This window comes from Cricetulus griseus, assembly GCF_003668045.3.
Source record: "Cricetulus griseus strain 17A/GY chromosome 1 unlocalized genomic scaffold, alternate assembly CriGri-PICRH-1.0 chr1_1, whole genome shotgun sequence".
Taxonomy (NCBI): domain Eukaryota; kingdom Metazoa; phylum Chordata; class Mammalia; order Rodentia; family Cricetidae; genus Cricetulus; species Cricetulus griseus.
In genome coordinates, this window is record NW_023276807.1 from 202,072,738 (window position 1) to 202,088,383 (window position 15,646).

Genomic DNA, 15,646 nt, shown 5'->3' on the forward strand with positions numbered 1-15,646 from the left:
GTGAGCAGCTATGTGGATTCTGGGAATTGATCCTCGGGAGGAGCAGCCAGTGCTCTCAATAGCTGAGCTATTTCTCTCCAGCCTTGCCTTCAAGATGTTTACTGCTCTGCTTAAAATGACTTCAGAAAGATAATTAATTTACTCTCCGGCAATGTTTCAGAGCTTGCATCTTGCCATATAGCTGCCAAAATTATTGCAGTTGTCCTTGTGTCTGTAGGAGATTGCTTCCAAGACACTACCTAGATCTCCAGATCCAGCTGCCCAAGAATCTTACATAACACTTCGTAGTGATGAATATAATATATATAATATGCATATGCTTCTATTTGCATAAGATCAGCTCTAGGTTAGGTATAGAGCCCTGTGAATAATTGTTATACTGAAGCATCTTGTGAGTAATAATAGGGACAAAACTAAACTATATCTGTATATAAATAGTTCTACAGATATAACCCACTTTTGGAACACAAAACATTTTTGGTCTGTGCTAGGTTGAACCTGCAGACATAGAAGCCTGGTTTAGAAGGCTAATGTACCATGATTTTAAAATCTGTTCTATTTTATTAGTAAAGCTACAGCCTTCTACCTTAATTTGCAATTGTTTGCTAGCAGTAGTGTGAGCTTTGTTGAGGTATGACTGACAAATTAAAATTGCTTATGTTTGAGGGATATGTTTGAACTTCCTAATATTTGCACACACTAAAATAATCTCCAGTAGATAAGTAGCATCCACTACCTCCATTGGACAAATTGCTCTTTGTCTCTGTGTGGTGGGGTGTTGGTCCTGTGATTTGTATGGTATTTTTACATGCTCCTGCTACCCAATCTTCATGGTATGTGTACCAAATTACTTCTTTTTTATGCATATACATTTCCATCCTTAATATAGTCAGTTTTTAAAGGTTTTTCTCTCCATTGCTTTTAAGTTTCAAAAATTCTAAAATTTAGTTTGCCTTCTCTTTTTCCAAAACTGCATAAGAGAGTCACCTTAACCAAGAAGAGGCCTTGGCTTTTCTCCATTACCATGGTTTTATTTCTCCTTTATCCCCCTTCTTCAAAAGAGTCCATGTCAATCAATGGAGTTGGGGGTCAATGTGGGAAGTTATTTCTGTCAGTTCTAAAGTTTCTCCTCTTGGTTCTACTCAGTCCCTGAGAGTCTGTGGCAAATACCACAGCTATGTTAGGGACAGGGGAGGAGTATCTTCCTTTTCACCTTTCTGGAAATAAAGAAACATGATTGACAAAGATTAAAACTTTGAAGGAGCAGTTTGAAAAATCATAGTGTGTTTTGACCCAGTTTGCTTGTGACCAAACTCATTGTCCCCTGTTGTCAGGCCACTGCCAACCCTCGTGAGTTCAGAAGTTTAAAATGTGCACACTGTCTCGTCATTCATTCCCTAGGACGACTAGCTCTTCCTTCTATATAGTTTCTAAAAAGATTGCCCTCCAATAAGCAGAAATTGGGGGGGGGGAGGGTGTTACACACTCTTATCTCTCAGGAAGTTTGATGTGAAGAGATTGTCTTAGCATTGTTTCCAAATTATTTTAAATGCCAGTATAAAAGGCTTTTAACTTTTTTATTTTGAACGGAAGTATTAACCAGAACTGCCAGGGGCAGTTAGTTTGAGAAAAGCAATACCGTGCCTTTTAAATTAGGTAGAAATTTTTATGATTCAAATTCTTCACTTATTATACCCAGATGGCAAACACAGGCTGCTGTCTCTGTGCCTTGGTGGAAGTCAACCATCAAGGGGTCCTTGGCTAAGATGGACTCTCAGTGACAAGTCTGCCTGATGCCAGTATCACCTTCCCTTTCACAACCTTGTCCAGTGTTGCATCTCAGAGCATCCCTACTTTTGAAGGCCTGCGGCTCTTCCTAAGATGGCTCTCCTATCACACAGGCTGAATAATTAGCTGAAAGCATGGCTTCCTCAGAGTCCTGCCTAGAATGGTGAAGCAATTGCTTGCTCATTGAACAAATAATTTGTTCATTACCCACTAAACAGAACATGCTCCAACAGGGTTAGGGGAAGAAGTTTTATGTTTAAAGTAAAGTGCGAAAACTGAGCAAACTTCAAAGTATAATCTACTAGTCAGATCTTAATGTAAAACTCTTTCAGCTTGAGAAGACCTTTACTTAAACTTTAATGGACTTGTATAATCTGGCATTAATATTAATGTAACGTGTGTAGCACTTTGTGGATTTAAATTGATATCTTGGGCTGGGGGTGTAGTTCAGTTGGTAGAATGCTTGTCTAGTCTAGCGTGCACAAGGCTGATCACTAGCACTATGTATACTGGACATGGTGGTGCACACATACAATCTTACCACTTGAGAAGTGGAGTCAGGAGGATTAGTAGTTCAAAGTAATTCTGCAGCTGCATAGCGAGTCTGCGGCCAGCCTGGGCTACATAAGACCTTGTCTCTTTCTCAAAACAAAACCAGACCATTTTATTTGATTGATACAACTATTTGTGGTAAGGAAGATACTAACATTTGTCTTTTGTAAGTTAGTGAATTGAGAGCCTAAAGCCCAAGCTCCATGGTTGGAGGAGGAGGAGGCAGAAATCAAAAGTAGGTATTTTGAGTTGTGTATTGACTTTCATTCTCTATGCCATACAACAGTTATTCTTATTCCTAGAGGAAATACTGTAAGACCCACAATGGATGCCCCAAACTTATCTATATGTTTACATACATACAGTACATCACAATACACACATGCCTTTGGAAGAGTTTTATTTGCAAAGTAGGCATGCTAAGCAATTAAAACAAGAAGTAAGATAAAATAGATCAACTAATGCAATAATGTATAATAACATCCAAGTTCTATTCATGTGGCAGTTGCTCTTCTCTGCCTTTCTTGAAAAATTACATTATACCGTACTCATTTACCCTCATTCTTATGGTCATGTGAGATGATGCTTAGGTGACAAGATGAAATATTGTGAGTAATATGCATTGTGGGGTAGTGTTATTTAATGATTATATGGACACCACTACTGAGATACTATAGTTGTCAAAGCTGGTAACAAAGATTATTAGGATGAACAACATATACCCCATGAATACATACTGGGAGGAGAGAGCAGCATGGCCTAAGATTTTATCTAGCTCTTCAAGATGGCATTCAACCTGAAATTTATGGTTTGTTATTTCCAGCATTTTCTACTCATTGTTTTCAGATGCCTATGGGCAACTTAAACCATAGATATGGGAGAATAGTAATATTTAAAGAGAAAAGTCACAAACAGCTTCATTGATGGGTACATTTTAAAAATGAAGGCAGTGTTTCAGGGTAACTGCTGTCATAGTTTTTTTTTTATTTTAAAAATTAGTGTAGATTAGGGAATTGTTCAAATTCTACCTCGGTAACAGTGGGAGAGCTGATCTAGTTTATTGTGCGTGCGTGCAAAGAAGTGTAGTGACAATCTAAAATTAAACTTGGCATGCTCATTATCAGAAGTTTTAGCAGGGCTTTACTTCAGGTTGTATTTAGTGTAATTATTGTATTTCTAATTATTTTCGTTCCCCTTTTCTATTTTACTTGATCCTGGAGTTTATCTGGCAACTGTAGCCATAGTCATCTATTTATTCTGTTTTTTGGGAGACTTGAATTCCTCTCTAAGGACCCTGTGGGTGGACAATGACAGGCTAGGTTGAATGAGTAGCAGATTCAGAAGTTTGGTTGTTTCACTCCGCATGGATTTTTGCTAAACCCAAAGCTTTTCGAAAAATGTTAGTCACAGTGCTTTCTGTTGGTGAAAACAGATGGGAGAGCAGTTGCATCTTTGGAACTTAGAACCTGGTGCAGTGTGGTTGCAAACCTGGAAAATGATAGTTGAAAGATCACAGCTAAGGAAGGAGAGCACAATTAGTTCAGTTCACATATATTTATCAAGTACCTCTTCTGGGTCAGGCAAGTATTGAGGCCTAAGACCAGCTGGATTTGCTGTACCACCTCTGCCATCATGAAACTACAGTGAGGAGGAACTCCCGATGTTAGGCATTGATTAGTCACATTAAAATGAAAAGTGTTAGGAAGAAGGAAGTACAGGACTATGTAACTGAAGTGTGAGGGGGTGAACTAAGTTGAAGGGTTAAAAGAACAACACCTGGAATCTTTAAGAAAAACACAGCAACAACTCAGTGTTAAAAGCAGAAACGATGGGGTCTGAAGAGATAGCTCAGTGGTTAAGCACTTGTATGTAAAGCAAGAGGACCAGAGTTAGGATACCTAAAACCCTCACAGATGCTGTGTGAGTGTGGAGAGCCACTTGGAGATCTGAGAATTTAACTTCTGTAATTATATGAGTTGATTCTTTAATAAGTCTCTCTTTTTCTACAAATGTTTTTTTTTTTGTATATTTTGCTGGTGCGCACACACCCACACCCCCCCCACACACACACAGAGCCCCTAACTGTGCCCCACCTCCTGAAGTTTCCCTTACATGCATGCACAGACTCACATTTACATATTCAATTAGCTCTGTTCTCTGAAGGCCTGCCTAATATTCAGTTGCCACCTACAGGAAGTTTTCTATGACCCACTACAGTTAGACTGAGCTCTTCTCTTCTGGACTCTGACAGTATATTGTGGATTTATTCCTTTTCAAATACAATCTTTTTCAGAATTTCAGCTGGTTTTACACTCCAGAGACCAACAGCCAATGAAGTATGTGATTCTGAATTACAACATTCAAATTCTGTGGAGTGTCTTTCCTTACGTTACAAAAAACCCCATAGTGACTATATATATAAAACTTTACTTTTTAGAAGTATGTTGACAAAGAATATGTGATACTTCTCCAAAAGGACAAAGAAGCACCTCAGGAAGCAATATGTTTAGAGTTGGTAAGGCTAGGGTCATGGAGTTATCATGCCTGTCTGGGGACATTGGTTTGGGGACTAAGGGCTATATGGATAAGATACTGATTATATGATGCAAGACAGAGCATTCAATAAATACACTGAAGGAAAGGGAAGATTACTTTGGTTAAAGAAATGATTTCCTGATATTGAACTAAGGGATGCTAACAAACCCTTACATTTTTATTTTTCATGACTATTACAAAACATCTGACAGAAATGACTTAATAGAGAAAAAGGTTATTTAGGCTCATAGTTTCAGGAGATTTCTGTCTATGCTGGCTGAGAAGCCCAAACTGGGGCTGCAGGAGCATGTGCCTAAAGCTGGTCACAGAATAGGAAACCCAGATGTGGTAGGAATGAGGGCTGATTATAACCTCAATGGCTTCCCCCATGTGACCTACTATCCCTAAGTGTGCCCCTCCAGAATGTTCTATAACTGCCTCCTAAAACATTCCTGCCAGCTGGAGGACAAGTGTTTATGATAGGAGCCTGTGAAGAATATCTCAGATTCAAGCCATAACAACACCTCCTGTTAGCTTGTAGAGTAGAGAAAAGGCAAATACAGGTTCACCTACAGGGTGTGTGTGTGTGTGTGTGTGTTCCCGAGAGAGAATAGAAGCAATGACACCCAAGTGTAGCTGGCACTCATACCTTTGTTTCTAAATACCTTTCTTCATTTAAGAAAAAAACGTTTCCTTTGAGAAATGGCCAATTCTAGAACTGAGCAGAAAAAGTACAAGACTTCTGTTTTAGTTAGGGTTTCAGTAGCTGTGAAGAGACACTGTGACCATGGCAACTCTTATAAGAAAAACATTTAATTGTGGTGGCTTGCTTACAGTTCAGAGGTTTAGTTCATTATTGTCATGGCAGGAAGCAAGGCAGTGTGCAGACGACGTGGAGCTGAAGAAGGAGCTGGGAGTCCTTACATCTTGATCATGAAGACAACAGGAAGTGATCTGTCTCACTGGGTGTGGCTTGAGCATGTATGAGACTTCACACCTCCACAGTGACACACTTCCTCCAACAAGGCCATACCTACTCCAACAAAGCAATATAGCCTAGTAGTGCCACTCCTTTGGGGGACATTTTCTTTCAAACCACCATAACAACTCTGGAAGATTTTATATGCCAAAAAAATTAAGTTCCCTAAGAATAACTGATGTGGATTCCCCTAAAGAACCTAGGAGCTTATCTGAATGGATCTCAGTACTATATCTATAATAAAGTCAACACCAAAAGGTAGTAATTGAAATGAATGATTAAATTAATATATGGGGTACAAAACGAACTTTCTTCCCTTTAGTGGGACACCAAACAGTGAATGTAAAAAGATAAAATTAGAAAATTCACCTTGTGTAAACTGTATTAACAAAAGAGAAAAAATCAGAACAGGCAGTAGATGAACTAGAGGAGCAGACACTAGCATCATCTTAAAATACAGACATATAATTTAGCAATAGTTTACATTCAGAATATAAATTAAGTATATCTAAAATATAGAGTAGGAAAATCCAGTAGATGTGACCTTGTGAAAAAAAATTAAAGTCATCTGTAATAGGCCAGTAAATATAAACATGTTACTGTTATTATGTTGTTCATTTCTGGGATTTTCTTCTTAAAAGTAATGGTTACAAATCACAGAGAAACATCCAGACTAGGTATGTGACTGTGTAACTGTCATAAACTCTTCGGACACATTACATTCATGGAAAGAGCAACAGCCAGGCATTGTTCTCATAATGAAGATCACAAATGGGTGGCTAGGAAATGTACTGGGGGGTCTTGGATTTGATCCTGGGCCAGGGAAGGACATTAGAGGGATCGTTTGCTGAAGACCTAGCTAGTGCCATTATCATAGTGCTATTATGTTAATGTTAATGTCCCAATTCTAATTGTTTTACTATGGATATGTAGGAAATACATTAAGTTTTTTTTTTAATACTGAAGCATTAAGGAGTATTTTATCTATATGTGATTTTCAAATGATTCCAAAATATATCTGTAGAGACAGAATGATAAATGATAAACAGAACATAAATTACTATACTTCAGAATTTGGACAGAGAGTATCCTAAATTTGTCTGTACTGTTGTGGAAACTTTTCTGTAAATGTGAGACAACTTGAAAAATAAGGGTTTAAAAAGTAGCTAAAGAATCAGAAGTTCAAGGTCATCCTTGGCTACATATTGAGTTCAAGGACATTCTGGTATATAAGAACCTATGTCTAAAACTAATCAATCAAACAAACAACAGCAAAACCTTTATGCACTGATCACTTTTTTTTTTCCGGCAGCAATTCCCTGCCATTCTGCATGCCTGCTGAGAAGTGCTATTGCTAGGATTGGAATGCAGATCCAATGTGCACACACATTGCCTTCTGATATACCAAATTACCCACCATGAGGCTGAGGGAGGTCTGCAGACAGGCCTTTCACTGAGACATTCAAGAGACAGTAGATTCCAGCGAGGTCTGTGACTGGAAGCTAGCAAATTTAGACCTAAAATTTCTGTGGATATAGATAGCAGGTGACCTCAGCAACCTTTTTCTCTTTGAAAACCTAGTGTGCAGGAAATTCACAGGAATCCCAGGAATTTTATATCTGTAGCCTCAGTTATTTCACCTTTAAAAGCCACATACCAAAGTATAGGACAATTATCGTGGAGAGGTTTCTGTCATGTTTAACTTGATAAAACATTGTGCCTTAAAAGATCTTGAGTTTCAAACCAATTCTGCTTATGGGGGTTCATGTGTCTTTGTAACATAGAGCTTCCTGCCACTATGGAAAGGGGGATTTAGGAGGCTTCATAGACTTCAAATAAGTCTTATGAAACAACATGTTCACGTGTTAAGTGTAAATGAGTCAGAAACATAAGGATTACATTTCCCTTAAAATACACAGGGGTTTGAAAATGAAGGGAAAAATGCTGAGGGCAAAACGTGTTTTGTATTTTGGCAAACCCAAAACATTTGAAAAAAAAAGAAAAGAAAAGAAAAAGGTTTGATGTTTGATGAACCCTAAACACAGCAGTTTGCTCATCGTTCATTGTGATGAAGACCAATAGACCATTTTGTGTGTGTGTGTGTGTGTGTGTGTGTGTGTGGTGTGTGTGTGTGTGTGTGTGTGAAAAGACTGAATCCCACTGGAATTGCCTGTGGACCCCTCTCTACTGTAGAGCTTGACTGATTTTCATTTTACTAATTCACAAACTTCCTTACTCCCATGGTGGTTGGTGGTCTCTGCCACAAGCGTTCTCAGCACAGACATAATAAGAGAATACTGAAGAAGATGTCTGGGATTGCTAAGACTTCATTAGTCTTATAAAATGCACTTCAGGGCACAACCACCGTATAATAAAACATTAGCATAAATCATTAAAATGGAACCATGCCGTGTCAAGATAAATATAAGGAGTGTGTTTTATGTGGAATTGTCCTTATTTCTTTAAATTGATTTGCTCACTTGCTAATTTGCGAAACTGAACAATCAGACATTCAGTTGCATGGATTAAGGCAGTGGGACTCAAGACTCTTTCATTCTTTGGTTTCCCATCAATATTCCTGACTTCAACTAAAGTTTCTCAAGTTGTAAGGATGGAACAGAATTTGATGGACAGTCAAGGGAGAGAGTGGGGTGGGCAGAGATTCTCTTTCTGAAGTGTTCTCTTGAGGACCTCTGTGAGGTCATATCTCAATGGGACATTTTTATGTCTTCAATTTCACAACTCTTACTCTCATCAAACAATGGCTCCTTCATTAAAATTCAGGTGACTTGGCCTTTGAATTTTGATTGACGTTACTTCATTGTTTAATACTCTAGGATTCATGAGACTAGTCATCCCCTTAAAAATGAGCTTGAGAAATTTCATGATTAGCATATTTTGATCAAATCCACCCCTAATCCCTACCCTCCAATGCGCGGCCCCCATCAACCACTTCTTTCCAACCTCATGAACTCTTTCTGAACACACTGAGTCCACATAGTACTGCCAGCGTATGATGCTGTAGGGTCATCCTCTGGAGCATCAGCCTATCAGGTGGCAAATTCTAAGAAAACAGACCCTCCATCCTCCAGCATCCATCATTTGCTAATATCTCCTCTGCTAGAGGTGGGCTCTTGTGATCTCCCTCCCCACCCATAATCTACTTTTAGGAGACTTTCTATATTCAAAATGTATACCAAGCAATAGTTAATAACAAACCAAAGAAAAATTGAGAAATTGCCAAATAATTTTCCAAAGTGGCCACAGTTTGAAGGTTCAAAACTCCCCATGTCATGTCCATGTATTTTCCTTAAGCTTTCCAATATATGTGAGGTGATTTTAATTTGCATTTTCCTAAAGGCTTCTGATGAAGAATATATTTTCATGTACTTATTGGTATTCATGTCATGTATTTTCTTTAAAGAAATGTCCATTCAAATGCTTCACCTATATTTTATTTATTTTTCTTTTAAATGTTATATTTTTGAACATGTTTGAATATTCTATGGTCATGGTTAGGTTTTTTTTTTGTTTGTTTTTGCTTTTGTCAACTTGACACAAGCTAGAGTCAACAGATTGGCCTATGGGAAATCCCATGGAGACATTTTAAAATTAATTATTGGTATGGGAGGGCACAGCTCACAGGTGGGCCTGGATGGGCTAAGATAGCAAGCTGAGTAAGCCATGAGGAGCAAGTCAGTAAGCAGTGATCTTCCATGGTTTCCTCTCTAGTTCCTGCCCAGAGTTCCTGTCCTTGATTCCCTCAGTAAGAGACTTAACAAGCTATAAGATAAAATAAACCCTTTCCTCCTCAAGTTGTTTTTGGTCATTTTGTTTTATCACAGCAATGGGAACCCTAAGACATCTGTCTTTATCATGTATATTTTTTTGTTTTCCATTCTGCATGTAATTTTACTTTATAGAGAGTGCTGTTTGAAGACCCACAGTTTTACTGAATCCCCATGTATTAATCTCACCTTTAATTGATGTGCTCTGGAATATCATCTCAGAAACCACTATAGAACAAAAGCATGTAGAGATTTACGCTGTGTTTTCTTCTGAAATTTTTGTGCCTTTGGCTCCCAGTTTTTAGTCATTGATACACTTTGATTTAAATTTTTGTATAGAATGTGTTGAAGGGATCAGATACTGTCTCTTGGTTTCTGGGTAGTATCAGGGTGAGGGAAGTAGTATCACTGTGTCTTGTGCTGGCTGTCTCAGAAGCACTCATTGAGCTAAACTTCTTCTCAAGAGATTGTCTCAACTCTTGTTGAGATCAGCCAGCCAGCTGATGTCTGGGTTTATACCTACTTTCTTAGGCAGAACAAATCCCACAATCTATGTCACTTACCCTTAAATTTAGGTGTAGGTGCTCCTTGGAGACTTAAGAATTTGGCCAAAACATGGTGATTATTCCTGAAAGTATTCTATTCAAGTATTAGACATGAATTCACATCCAATATATTGGAGACAAGGATTGAGGAGCAGTGCTTTGGCCTTCCTGTAGTTCAAGAGTTAATCACATAGTAGCTAAGAAGATGACTGCACAGCATAATAGCTTGAATTTGACATGTTCCCTACAGACACATGTTTCAATACTTGGTTGTATTTGGACTTCCTTGTTGGACTTTCTTTGGAACTCCAGCCCCCAAATAATGACATGGAAATTTTTATTAATTATGAAAGCTTGGCCTTAGCTTAGGCTTGTTTCCAACTAGCTTTTATTCCTTAAATTAGCCCATTTCTACTAATCTATGTTTTGCCATATGGCTCATTACCTCTCTTCAGTACTGTGCATCTGACTTGCTCCTTGTTTCACTACAAAAATCACCTCTCTTCATCCCAGAGTTCCTATCTCTGCCCAGAAGTCCCACCTATTCTATCCTGCCTAGCTATTGACTATTTAGCTCTTTATTAAACCAATCAGAAGGTGCTTTGTGAGCAGGGTAAAACAATGACCCATTTTCACACAGTATGATACAATATTGTGCAACTCTTGGTCTCTGGGTTGTGTCACTATTGTGAAGGCTGTGGAGCCTCTGGGGCTTGCTTGATGGTAGTCAGTCACCAGATACAAGCCTTTGAAGGTGATGATAACCTGACCCTGATCCTACCCAGTTCTGTTGAGCCTATCACCATGCGAACCTCCCTGCCTCATGCTCACAGTACCATGGACAGACCTACTCTTGCCTTCATGCCTTCCCTACTGAAATAAAGAAAAATCCTTCTGGGAATTAAGATGTCTGTCCAGATAAGGATGCAGAGAAGGACAGGTGAAGAGCAAAGGGGTCCAGACCAGCCTGGTGAAACCCACAGAAACAACTGACCTGAACATCGGGGAACTCTTGCTCCCCAGACTGATAGCTGGGATACCAGCATGGGACTGATCCAGACCCCAGGAACGTGGGTTTCAGTGAAGAAACCTCTGAAATCTACAGGACCTCCTGTAGAAGTTCAGTACTTATCCCTAGCATAGGTGTGGACATTAGGAGCCCAATCCACATAGAGGAATACTCCCTGAGCCAAGACACACGGGGGTGCCTAGGCCCTATCCCAAAGGATATGATAGACTCTGATGACACCCTATGGAAGGTCTCACACTCCAAGGGGAGCAGAAAGGATATGTGATAGGTAGGATTTTAGTTGTGGGGTGGGGTGGTAGGAGAGGATGGGAGGGAGAAGGGAACTGAGATCGTCATGTAAAATAATCTTGTTTCAAATTCAAATAAAAAAAATCTACAAAAAAGAAAAAAAGATGTCTGTCCAGGATGTCACTCTGAAACCAAGAGCAGGGACTGCTGATGATTGGTGAAGTCATGGCAGATGCTCCTGAGCTGGGAGGGAAAACAAAAACAAAAACAAAACAGTCACAATTTATCCTGGACCCATGTCATTTGCAGTTGTGTGTTCCAGTTGTGAGTCTGAAATTGAAAAATGTTTAGATCTCACTGGAGGTATTGTAAAAATAAAATACATGTCAAGTTTTAAAGTTTTAGTTTGGAAAAAGACTAAAACTATCTCATGAACAAGTCTTCCATTAAAGATGTATTTATGTTGATAGTATTTTTAGATATGGGGTTAAATAAATATGTTACTATAATTACTTGTTACCTAATTCCTTCCCCATCTGTCATGTATTTTATTATTATTTTTGTATGTGTGTGTGTCTGTGAGTGTGTGTGTGTGTGTGGTGCATGTAGACTAGAGGTTAATATTGGGTGTCTTTCTCAATTGCTTCCCTACCTTATGTTTTGAGACAAGGTCTCTCACTGAATCCAGAGCTCACTGAGAGCAAGCCCCATCAGGGATCCTCCCCTGACTTCTTAAGTCCTGGACTTAAAGATATACACCGCTTTTCATATGGGTGCTGGGGGATTGAACTCAGGCCTTCATTCTGTGGCAAGCATTTTATTGACTGAGCCATCTCTCCAGCTCTTTTTTTTTTCTTTTTAAAGATAGTGCCTGAACAATTTTAAATCACACAGTTGACTGTGTTGTGGTCATTGCCAAGTGTGTACAATAGGCAGAATTCTAAAATGGTCACAAGTTTCCAAGCCTCTGGCATATATATACCTCTCTTATTTATTCCATCAAATACTGATCTAAGTACTACATTCAAGGGTATTTTGAGATATAACCAACGATCCTTGTCAGTTGACCCCAAGAGAGGGAGACTGTCCAGGTGGCTATAATTGCCAACAGCTCCTTAGCTAGGAGTGTGGCTTCTAGCCATCACCCCTCTCCATGTTGGAATGAAGTTTGTTTGGCTTGAGCTTGTGTAGCTCTTGTGCCTGCTGTCATGACTGTTGTGATTTCATAGTACAACTGCCCTATAGTGTCCAGAAAACAGTTTCCTTGTAACCATTCACCGTCTTTGGCTCTTGCAATCAGAGAACTTTCTCTGACTGATTGTAGACAAGAAAGGTGGAGAATGATACTCTAGCTCATCTGGAGGATCTAGGTTGTAGGCTACCATAGAGACACTTGGCAAGGAATTGTGGTGGCTCCTCATTGCCGAGACTGATCCAGGCAATGCTGTCTGCAAAGGGAAACCTCTGGCACACAAGCTCTCTAAGCAACCACTGAGCAGAGAGTAGACCTTGAACTCCAGATGAGAACTGGAGCATCAGCTGACTCTTAGATTCTAGCCCCATGGACTGACCTACAGAAACTGTGGTGTAAGAAGTGTGGGATGTGTAGTGAGCTGCTAAGTTTATGGCGATGTGCTACCCAGCTACAGAAAACCACTGAACCATGTTATGAGAGATGGTTTGTGATCCTCCATGTGACTAATGGTGAGTCATCCTTGTGAATAAGAAAAAGTCAATAAATGTGTGTGCACAGTACACTTTAAACAAAGGCATGAGCAATGTTCCAAGAAACAACACGTTGAGAAGCAGAGGAAGCTCCTAAATGAGCAGTTTGGATATGCAACCCTGAGTCGTAATGTTTATTTTGCTAGAGATTGAAGTGCTAGGTTTTCTGACACTACTCAGAATTTTTCCCGATATTTTTCAGTTTTTGAATATTTAGTTTACTCTGTAGTTCTTTGTAAATACTATTAAAATGCTTTTTAAAAAGTAAACCAAAACAAATCCCCCACAATATAATCCCCCACCCCCAATTCCTAAACAAATACTAATATTCCCTAATCACATTTTCCATGGTAGATATGACCAAAATATAAAATAAGTAATGATTTCTGGGATATCTGAGTATTATTGGGAGTTCTAATTTCTTACTCCCAAGTCCCAAATATCAGAGTCTGCTGGGAATTTTGAAACCTTATTGAATGTTGCTGTAAGGATTGAATAAATGAATACAAAGGCCCAGGGCCTTCAGTTTGAAAGTGAACAATACAAAGTTATCACCATCACCTTCTAGTGTTTAACACATAGATCAGGAGTGGTGAACTCCATGTTGATTATGGCATTACAATTTAAATTTACATTTTAATAGGAACCCATATGTTGTAGTGAGGAAAGTGAGGAGCATAATGGTTAAGAAGGAGCAGTAGACTATGGGCATCACAATTTAAGTTCAATTTTAATAAGAGTATGTATATTGTACTTGAGAGGAAAGTGAGGGTTATGATGGCTAGGAAGAGATCCAGGCCTGGAGGTGTGTGTGCACTCATGTGTACAAAGTTGTATGTATATCCATGTATGCAAGTGGAGTTCAGAAATTGAAATTGGATGTCTTCCCTACTCATTCTCCACCCTACTCCTTTTCAGGTTAGGGTCTCTCACTGAACCTGAGGATCACCAATAGGCTGTCCAACATGATCCAGAAATTGCCTGTCACTGCCACACCGTCCCTGGGATCACAGCTGTGTGCTGCCATGCCTGGCTTTTTACATGGTGCTGGGAATCTGAACTCAGGTCCTCATGGGTATTCAGCAAGATCCTTCCCATGGGAGCCCCTTGCCCCAACTTCCTTCACTTTGACTGGAATTGTACTCTGTGCAGCCAAGCCCATGTCCTTTCAAATCTGTAAGAACTTCATTTTCCCATGGAAAGGCATTCCTAAGTGTTACCCTTGTTTGTTGATTTCCATCCAGCCTGCCTTATATATGTTACTCAACTGTACATTTTCACCTGGAATTTCCACCCTGGGACCCCAAATGATCTCTGGCTATGGATGCCTTGTTCCCTACCCTTTCGGGATTGGAGTCTTTTTGGTAGACTGCCAATCAAGTCTTTGGATACAATTCTACATGAGTGGCATTTAAGAAGACAGTCTACAGTAACTACAAATACATTCCAGTTATGGATCACTGATACAGGGCAGGAATGGTTATAGCAAACAAAGGTTGATTAAACAGGTTAGAACTCTCCTTTTCTATTAGGCCAAGATTCTCAGTGTGAAAATGCTGCTTTGTAATGTATTTTGAATTAAGATGATTTTCATATGTAGTCTCAATCACACCCAACAGGCTTAGGCTCTCACTCCTCCTCTTCCTTCTTCTCTGGCTCTTTGCCCCTCTTCCCCTATATGCCTTCTTTTTTGAGGCAGTATCTCATGCAGTCCAGGCTATTATTTTAATGTTTGCATTGTAGCCAAGGATGGCCTTGAATTCCCAATCCTCCTGTTACCAGCTCCTGAATGCTGGGATGGAGGTGTGCTGAGGATCAGTCCCAAGGCCTCCTGTTTATTAGGCTAGCGCATGCCAACTGAGTTACAAACATGCTTCCTGATGCAGATGAAGGCTTGATAGGAACACAAACTGAAGCTTTCAGCACACACGCTGCAGGACACAGCTATCCCAGTTCATTGAATATGGGAGCACTCAAGAATTTTGTGAAGATTCTTCAAAAAGGAGATCTGTTGTTTTGAAATTTGGAATATTCTAGCTCCTGCTGGATCTGAATTTTTAACTGGAAGGAGTGTCACCATTTTAGGAGTTTGGGGTTCCAGTTCATTTTTCTTCTCTGCTGCTCTTGTGTTCTCAATGTGGTACACACAGTGCACATTTTAATAGTGCAAATACCACGTGTGGTTTAATTCCCTCAACCTTTTACATGAACAAAATAATTTACATCCATGTTAATCCAGTCTTGAATTTACTTTAGAAGCAGCTGAGGAAAGCCACATTTGTCCTTGTCATTATGCAACCAGCTAAGAATTAAGGAGATCTGGTGGTTAGAGGATTGTTGAAAATACCCAGCTCATTAGACATGGGTGAGCTTTGAAAGGGTTGGTTGGTTCCGAGAGGGCCCCTGAAGCTTGGCTCTACCCCCAAGGAGTAATCAAATTAATAACCTGTACATGGTGTCAGGGGATTCCTCTGGA